We start from the raw sequence: 8,162 nt of genomic DNA on the forward strand, positions 1-8,162 counted from the left end.
CCACCGCCGCGTCTGGCCTCGCCGGTGGCTAAACGCCCGCGCTTCCGCCCAGTTGACCAGGGGTTTGACCTCCCTGGGTCAATGACAAGTGGGGCCCGCCTGCTAATTAACCTGGGTTAGATTTAAGTTAATTCTAATTAGTTTAATTATCTAACAGTGACACTGACACAGGGGACCCACACGTCAGGTTTGACCTGGACGACCCCGTTGACCGCTGACGTCATCATGACACACTGCTGACGCAATAAGTAATTTAATTACTGGAATTATTTCTATACCGGAAATTCCAGAAAATATCACAAACTTCAGAAAATCATAGAAAATAATCTATAGCTCATAATGAAAAGATTTATATATGAAAAATGATCAGAAAAATCCATTCTATCCATCTGTACTGGTTTCATGCATGTTTAAGCAAATTAACCTACTGTTTAATGCAGAACAAGATAAAGCACTAAAAAGGGCCACATATGAACTTGGAATTTGAATCTTTGATCCAAAATAGTCCAAACCCATCTGGTCTTAGTTGCATTAGCCCAATACATCCATTTTGCCATGTCTCATGCATGCATCATATTGTTGCACTTTGCTTGGTGTTGATTGTGCTTTGATGTGTTCATCGTGGTAGGTTCTGCCTCCGAGGATATTCACGAGTATCCAACTGAAGGGCAGCATCCCACCACCACTCCGTCAGGCAAGCAACCCATTGATCATTTCGATACAAACCCATCTTCTTGCTTCTGCTCTCATTTACTGCATTAAGATAACGCGTTTCAAACTGCTGTGTGTTGCGGTAGTTGAACCCACTTTCCTTTGCATGACCTGTCATTGCCACAGTAACTAGATGAAACCCACTAGCATGTGTAGGAGTTGCTTGAGCCATGTTGTGTTCCTACAATGCTATGGTTGCTACGCTTAGAGTCGTGTCAGGTCTGGCTCATCAGGGTGATGAACTAGAGTGAAAGCGTGTGTCGGTAATGAGAGTGAGGTGTTGAATACGTTTTGGTAAAGGTATCGATGAGAGGCCATGTAGGAGTACATGGTGGGTTGTTTCATTGAGACCGTCCCTGAGAAGTGAGATCTGTATGCGTGATTTAAGATTCAGCTACTACCACGCATTGGGCCCGAAACCAATGGACCCCCTCGGCTTCTTAATCACCCTTGTCCTCTGTCCAGGAGTTGCACGTAGTTTCTGGTGTTTGTAGTAAGCTGGAGGCCGTGGACAGCGCTGACCAAGGGGTGGGCTGTGATGCGGTAGGCTCGTGGCTCGGTGTACCGAGTCGCCCGTTTGGTGTCTCGGGAACCTTGCACACATCGTTCGGGGCCGTATGTGGAAACCTCGGCCGGACTCCCTGCGGATGGAACCTGAATAGGCGATAAACCTGGACTAGAGACCCGAGTGTTTAGGTAGGCTGTGGCCGACACCCTCGCCGGGCTTCCGCTTGAAGGTTTCCGAGTACATACTGTGTAAACGGTGGTAAGTGGTGAGAGCGTGTGTGACGAAGTACACCCCTGCAGGGTCTAAAACTATTCGAATAGCCGCGTCCGCGGTAAAGGACTACTTGGTCGCCTATGCAGTTCATAGAAAAGTAAATGGATACTACTAAAAGCCTCAAGATAAGTGTGAGTACCGCGGATGGCTCTCTCGTGGGATGGCGAGGGAGGATCCACGGTGGAGTATTGAGATGGTGATTAGTGGACTCGTGTGCGAAAACTATTTCACAAGTGGTGTCTCGTAGAATAGCTTAGCCAAGAGTCAAAGCTGGCTTGTTGCAATAACTCCACTACCTTCTTGAGAATGTGCATGTATAGTAGGATCTGTTGTAAGACTTGCTGAGTACCTTTGTACTCATGTTGTTTCAATTACAATTTTCAGACGACAACACCGCCCCTTCCGATGGGTTCTATGTAGAACTCGACGACGACGAGTGACTTGCCACCCAGGTGGTGATCTAGGCTTGTGAAGGGCCTACGTAGATAGACAGGCTTCGTCAAGCCTTCTTTCTTTCTAGTGTCTGTACCCAGACAAGTTTGCTTCCGCATGTGCTTGTATGTTTGTATGACTTGAGTGTCGGGTCATGTGACCCCTATCTATATGAACATGTTATGTAAGGCTCTCCCGAGCCCCTTTAAATAAAGTACCTTGAGTTGTAGAGTTTTGTTGTGATGCCATGTTGTATTTACACATATCGAGCATATTGTGTGTATGATTGAAATGCTTGGTATGTGTGGGATCCGACAATCTAGTTGTTTATCCTTGGCAGCCTCTCTTATGGGGAAATGTAGTCTAGTGCCTCATTGAGCCATAGTAGTCCGCTACAGCCCGGTTCACCGGAGTCCTGCTAGCCCAGCACTACTGCTCTGGACACTTGACTGGCCGGCATGTGTTTCACATCGTTCCGGTGTCTGTCCCTTCGGGGAAATGCCACGCGGTGACATCCGGAGTCCTGCCTAGCCTGCTACAGCCCGGGTTCCCGGAGTCCTGCTAGCCCAGTGCTACAGCCCGGATTCACACGCTGCTGACCGACACGTTCGATGTTGATTCATGTATGCCTGTCCCCATACGTTAGTGCCGCTTTGGGTTCATGACTAGCCATGTCGACCCAGGTTCTCTGTCATATGGATGCTAGCGACATTGTCATATACGTGAGCCAAAAGGCGCAAACGGTCCCGGGCCATGGTAAGGCGACACCCGTGGGAGTACCGTGCGTGAGGCCGCAATGTGATATGAGGTGTTACAGGCTAGATCGGTACTTAGAATCGGGGTCCTGACAGCGTTGGCATCAGAGCCGGACTGCCTGTAGGTGCGTTAAGCCAAACTGGTCGATGTCGAGTCTAGAAATTCTTTAGTTATATGTAGGGGAATTGATTGTGGGAGGGAACGTAAGGCGCTTTTACTCCTTTACCTTATGCCCTCTGATCTGAGTCATTCTCTTCTCATTCTACGTGGGTTAAGGACTAGGCTCTCTTCTCTCTATCAGGTTCACGTGTTACTAATCCGTAGTAACTTATAGGATTGTTGGTTCTATGCTTCGGTTCAGTTCCTACTACCTTTAGTATGTTGTCAGTTGAACCAGAACCTTGATATGATGTTGTTGAGTGGTTTTGCAAACTGTTGCGAATGTTTCAAGTCTTTTCCGGGCATTTACAACAGTTATGCTGTCCGAATTCTCCTAGAAATTCTAATGCCTTTGCATTATTTCGTGCTTTCAGATGGCCACCCGCTCCCAGAATCAAGTGGTTCATCTGACCCGGTGCCTCGATGTACCTGGTCACACGGCCATGCTGGTCCGAGTGATGGTTGAGACAGGCTATCGATGGTATCCCGAGTATACCGTCGAGGAGCAGTTTCGAGACTTTAATCAAAGCCAATATTTTTGCACAGTCAGGATTTACCCTTCCTATCCTGGATCCACTGAACCCCTCCATTGCTCTTATGGACTTGGGGTTACCATCGAGATGTCCGTGCAGGACGCAGCTTACTCAATGATGACTATCATACGAGCCAGAACTGCCTTGCTTCAGAACACTGACTTCCGCTATATGCCAGCATCACTCCCTGGGGCACAGGGGTACTATCAGGCTACTTACTGTGATCCTACCCATGAGGATTCACTACTCCGCACCACCATCGAGATGCTTGAGGACAAGGACCGTGAGAATCGTGCCTTGCGAATGGAGCTCTTTAATGCTTGTTCTGATCACTGGGCCACTCTGACACGGTTTGCACCTGCCGTGCAGGCTGGGTATATGGACATGAGGGACTTGTACCCCGTGCGGTCTGGTCTGCCAGAATGTATGGAATGGCATGATGTAGGAGGCATCACCCCTCCTCGTCGACCCCGTCTGCCACCGTTTGTTGGACCAAGGCCACACCCGAGTCCTTATGGACCGCAAGCTCCATAGGACTGACTGTTTCCAGATGATCATGTTCAGCTCCCAGGACATGGTGGTGATTTCTATGAAGATTACTACGGAGACGTCTGAGTTGGTGGTAGTTCCACTAGTATTGTAATAGTTGTATTCCCCACAGTCCTGCGTGTCTTGTGGGATACGACTTGGTGTGTATCACGTTCCGGAGGTGTAGAAAAATAATGTATAGGAGCTTGAAACGCCTCTGATGAGATGTATCGTCTTTCATCGTAGTTGTACTCTAGCCTGGGCTTGTACTAAACTATGTATGGTGTGTATGACCGTTGGTATATATATATGTTTCTATATTACCATGTCATACTGATGATCATCTCTGCATTCTGTGTTATCCATTACATTCCGCATTTCCCTGCCAAGAATTTAGCCATCCTTGTCTAAACCGTTATCTTGTTTCTCCTAGGATGGTCAACACCCGCAACAACCCCGCTGTCCAGGCGCAGGGTGAAGCCAATGCAGTTAGGGGGGAGAATCTGCCTCAACCGCCTTCTCTGGCCGAAGTCATGCTGGAGGCAGAAAGAAACAAGCGTGAGACTAACCGCTTGCTAGAGCGAATTGGCAGAATACTGCACGTCATCAGAGGAACGACTTGGTGTCCATCAATGACTTTATCAAGTTGTACCCACCGAAGTTTAACCATTCCGTCGAGCCCCTCGATGCGGATGATTGGCTTCGCAGCATCACCCATAAGCTACGTTCTGCCAACGTAGCCGAAGCTGATAAGGTTACCTACGCTGCCTATCACCTCGAAGGCCCTGCTAGCCTTTGGTGGGAAAACTTTGAGGCTATGCGCCCAGCCGGCCAAATCACTACTTGGGCTGAATTCAGTGAGGCTTTCCGTGAGCATCACATTCCGGAGGGTCTCATAGATCGTAAGCGGGAAGAATTCTGCAACTTCACCCAAGGCAGACTGACTGTGGATGCATACAGCCGTGAGTTTGGAAACTTAGCACGCTATGCTCCTGAAGAGGTATCCACCGACGCCAAGAAGCAGGCAAGGTTCCGCAAGGTACTTAGCCCCGAGCTTCGCCGTGATCTTCGTTTGCACGAGTGCACCTCTTTCCAGAAATTGGTCAATAAGGCCATCAGTGCTGAGACAGGATAGACTGACTATGACGCTACACGCAAGCACTCTCGCGATTTTGGTTCCTCATCCGGCTCCGGATCCCAGAAGCGCCGGGTCTGGATTCCGAACACTGCTCTGCCACCTAGGTTCACTCCGAGGCCATCCTTTGAGGCGCCTCGCCCCAACCAGCAGTATGCACCGCCCAAGGTCTATGGTGGCCCCGCTGCTAATGCTGCTCCACGCCCCAATGTTGTGACATGCTTCAAGTGTGGAGAAACGGGTCACTATTTGCGCGAGTGCCCCCGAAACAACCCCAATCAACCTGGACAGTCCGTTGGCCATGGTAAGCCAGCAGGAAAGACTTACTACGCCAAGCCAGCCACCACTACACGTGGCCATGTCAACTATGTTTCAGCTGAAGAAACTCATGAGGATCCTAACGTCATCCTTGGTACGCTCCTTGTTAATTGCCATCCGGCAACTGTTCTTTTCGATACTGGAGCATCTCATTCATTTATCTCTGAGAGCTATGCTCGATTGCACAACACCACATTTAGTGACATGCCCACCTCCATGGACATTCAAACTCCTGGTTCTAGATGGAAAACCTCTAGGATAAGCCATGGAAATGAAATTCTTGTCAACAGATTGGTCTTCCTTGCATCACTAATAGCTCTCAAGTCCTCGGACATAAACATCATCTTGGGTATGGACTGGATGTCAGCCCATTATGCTAAGATTGATTGCTCTACTAGAACTGTCCAACTCACCCATCCGTCGGGCAAGACAGTCAATGTTTTGACACGAGTGTCTAAGCGTCAGCTTTACTCATTAAATGCCAACCCTCTTCCAGACCTTGAAGATGTTCCGGTAGTCCGTGACATCCCGGATGTCTTTCCAGAAGAACTGCCAGGTATTCCACCTGACAGGGATGTCGAGTTCGTGATAGACCTTGTTCCAGGAACCGTCCCAATCTCTAGAAGACCTTATAAGATGGCACCCCTAGAGCTAGCCGAGCTTAAGAAACAACTCGATGAGTCCTTGAAAAAGGGTTTCATCCGTCCTAGTTCTTCTCCGTGGGCTTGCCCCGTCCTCTTCGTCAAGAAGAAGGATGGTACGGATCGGATGGTTGTAGATTACCGACCTGTCAACCTAGTCACTATCAAGAACAAGTATCCGCTCCCCAGGATCAACGATCGGTATGACCAGCTCGTTGGATCCTCAGTCTTCTCTAAAATGGATTTGAGGTTGGGCTACCATCAAATCAAAATCAAGAACGGGGACATTCCTAAAACGGCCTTTGTTACTCGTTATGGCCAATATGAGTACACCGTCATGTCTTTCGGTCTAACCAATGCTCCAGCCACTTTCTCTCAGTTAATGAACTCGATCTTCATGGAGTATTTGGATAAATTCGTCATGGTATACCTCGATGATATACTCATCTACTCCAAGAATGAGGAAGAACATGCCGAGCATCTAAGGCTAGTATTGACGAAACTTCGAGAGCATCGCCTTTATGCTAAATTCTCCAAGTGTGAATTCTGGTTGCCAGAAGTGACCTATCTAGGCCATGTAATCTCTGGTAAGGGTATTGCTGTCAATCCCGAGCGAGTTCAAGCCGTCCTTGACTGGACTCCACCTGAATCGGTCAAGCAAGTTCGGAGTTTCCTTGGCTTAGCGAGCTACTGTTGCCGCTTCGTCGAGAATTTCTCCAAGGTTGCTAAACCTCTAACTGAACTCCTCAAGAAAGATAAAAAGTTTGAGTGGACCCCACAGTGCGAGTTCAACTTCCAGGAACTGAAAAGACGCCTGATATCTGCTCCTGTACTCATACCACCAGATTTTTCTAAGGACTTTGTTATCTATTGCGACGCCTCGCGACAAGGACTAGGTTGCATACTCATGCAAGATCGTCACGTGATTGCCTACGCTTCCCGACAGTTGCGTCCACATGAGGATAATTATCCCACACATGATCTAGAGCTTGCAGCCGTAGTCCATGCACTCAAAACATGGCGACATTACCTTCTCAGTAATCGTTGCGAGATCTTCACCGATCACCAAAGTCTAAAATACATTTTCACCCAACCGGATTGGAATCTCAGGCAAAGACGTTGGGTCGAGTTGATCACAGATTACGACTTAGGAATAACTTACACCCCGGGCAAAGCCAATGTCATGGCTGATGCGCTAAGCCGTAAATATTACTGTAACAACTTGATGTTACAACAAAGTCAACCACTTCTCCACGAGGAATTCTGTAAGCTTAACCTTCACATTGTTCCTCGAGGGTTCCTATCCACCCTGGTGGCGAAACCTACCCTTATGGATCAGATCATCAAAGCTCAGAAGGTAGATCCGGGAATCTCCCGTATTAAGAGAAACATCAAGAAAGGAGTTGCGGATTGTTTCTCCGTTGATGACCAAGGTGTTGTGTTCTTTGGAGACCGTCTAGTGGTTCCCAAGGTACGCAACCTGAGGCGATTGATCCTTAAGGAAGCTCATGAATCTCCTCTCACCATTCATCCCGGTAGTACTAAAATGTATCAAGACCTACGCCAGAGGCTTTGGTGGACTAGGATGAAGAGAGAAATTGCTCAATACATTGCTAATTGCGATGTCTGTCGTCGTGTTAAAGCAGAGCATCAACGGCCTGCTGGCACCCTTCAACCTTTGGCTATTCCTGAATGGAAATGGGATAAAGTCGGTATGGATTTCATTACCGGGTTTCCCAGGACCAAGAGAGGGAATAATGCTATCTTCGTTGTTGTCGATCGTCTTTCCAAAGTAGCCCACTTCCTACCTGTTCGTGAGAGTATAACCGCGAGCCAGCTAGTTGACTTGTACATCTCCCGAATAGTGTCTCTTCATGGTGTTCCATTGGAAATTAACTCAGACCGTGGAAGTCCCTTCACCTCTCGATTTTGGGAAAGTTTCCAAAATGCTATGAGAACTCGTCTCTTCTTTAGCACTGCCTTCCACCCTCAATCAAGTGGTCAGGTGGAACGAGTTAATCAAATTCTGGAGGATATGCTCCGAGCTTCTGTCATCTCTTTCGGCATGGATTGGGAGAAATGCCTTCCATTCGCCGAGTTCGCTTATAACAATAGTTATCAAGCTAGCTTGGGCAAAGCTCCTTTCGAGGTTGTCTATGGACGAAAAT

This window comes from Aegilops tauschii, chromosome 2 (genome assembly GCF_002575655.3).
Source record: "Aegilops tauschii subsp. strangulata cultivar AL8/78 chromosome 2, Aet v6.0, whole genome shotgun sequence".
In the NCBI taxonomy this organism is placed as follows: Eukaryota; Viridiplantae; Streptophyta; class Magnoliopsida; order Poales; family Poaceae; genus Aegilops; species Aegilops tauschii.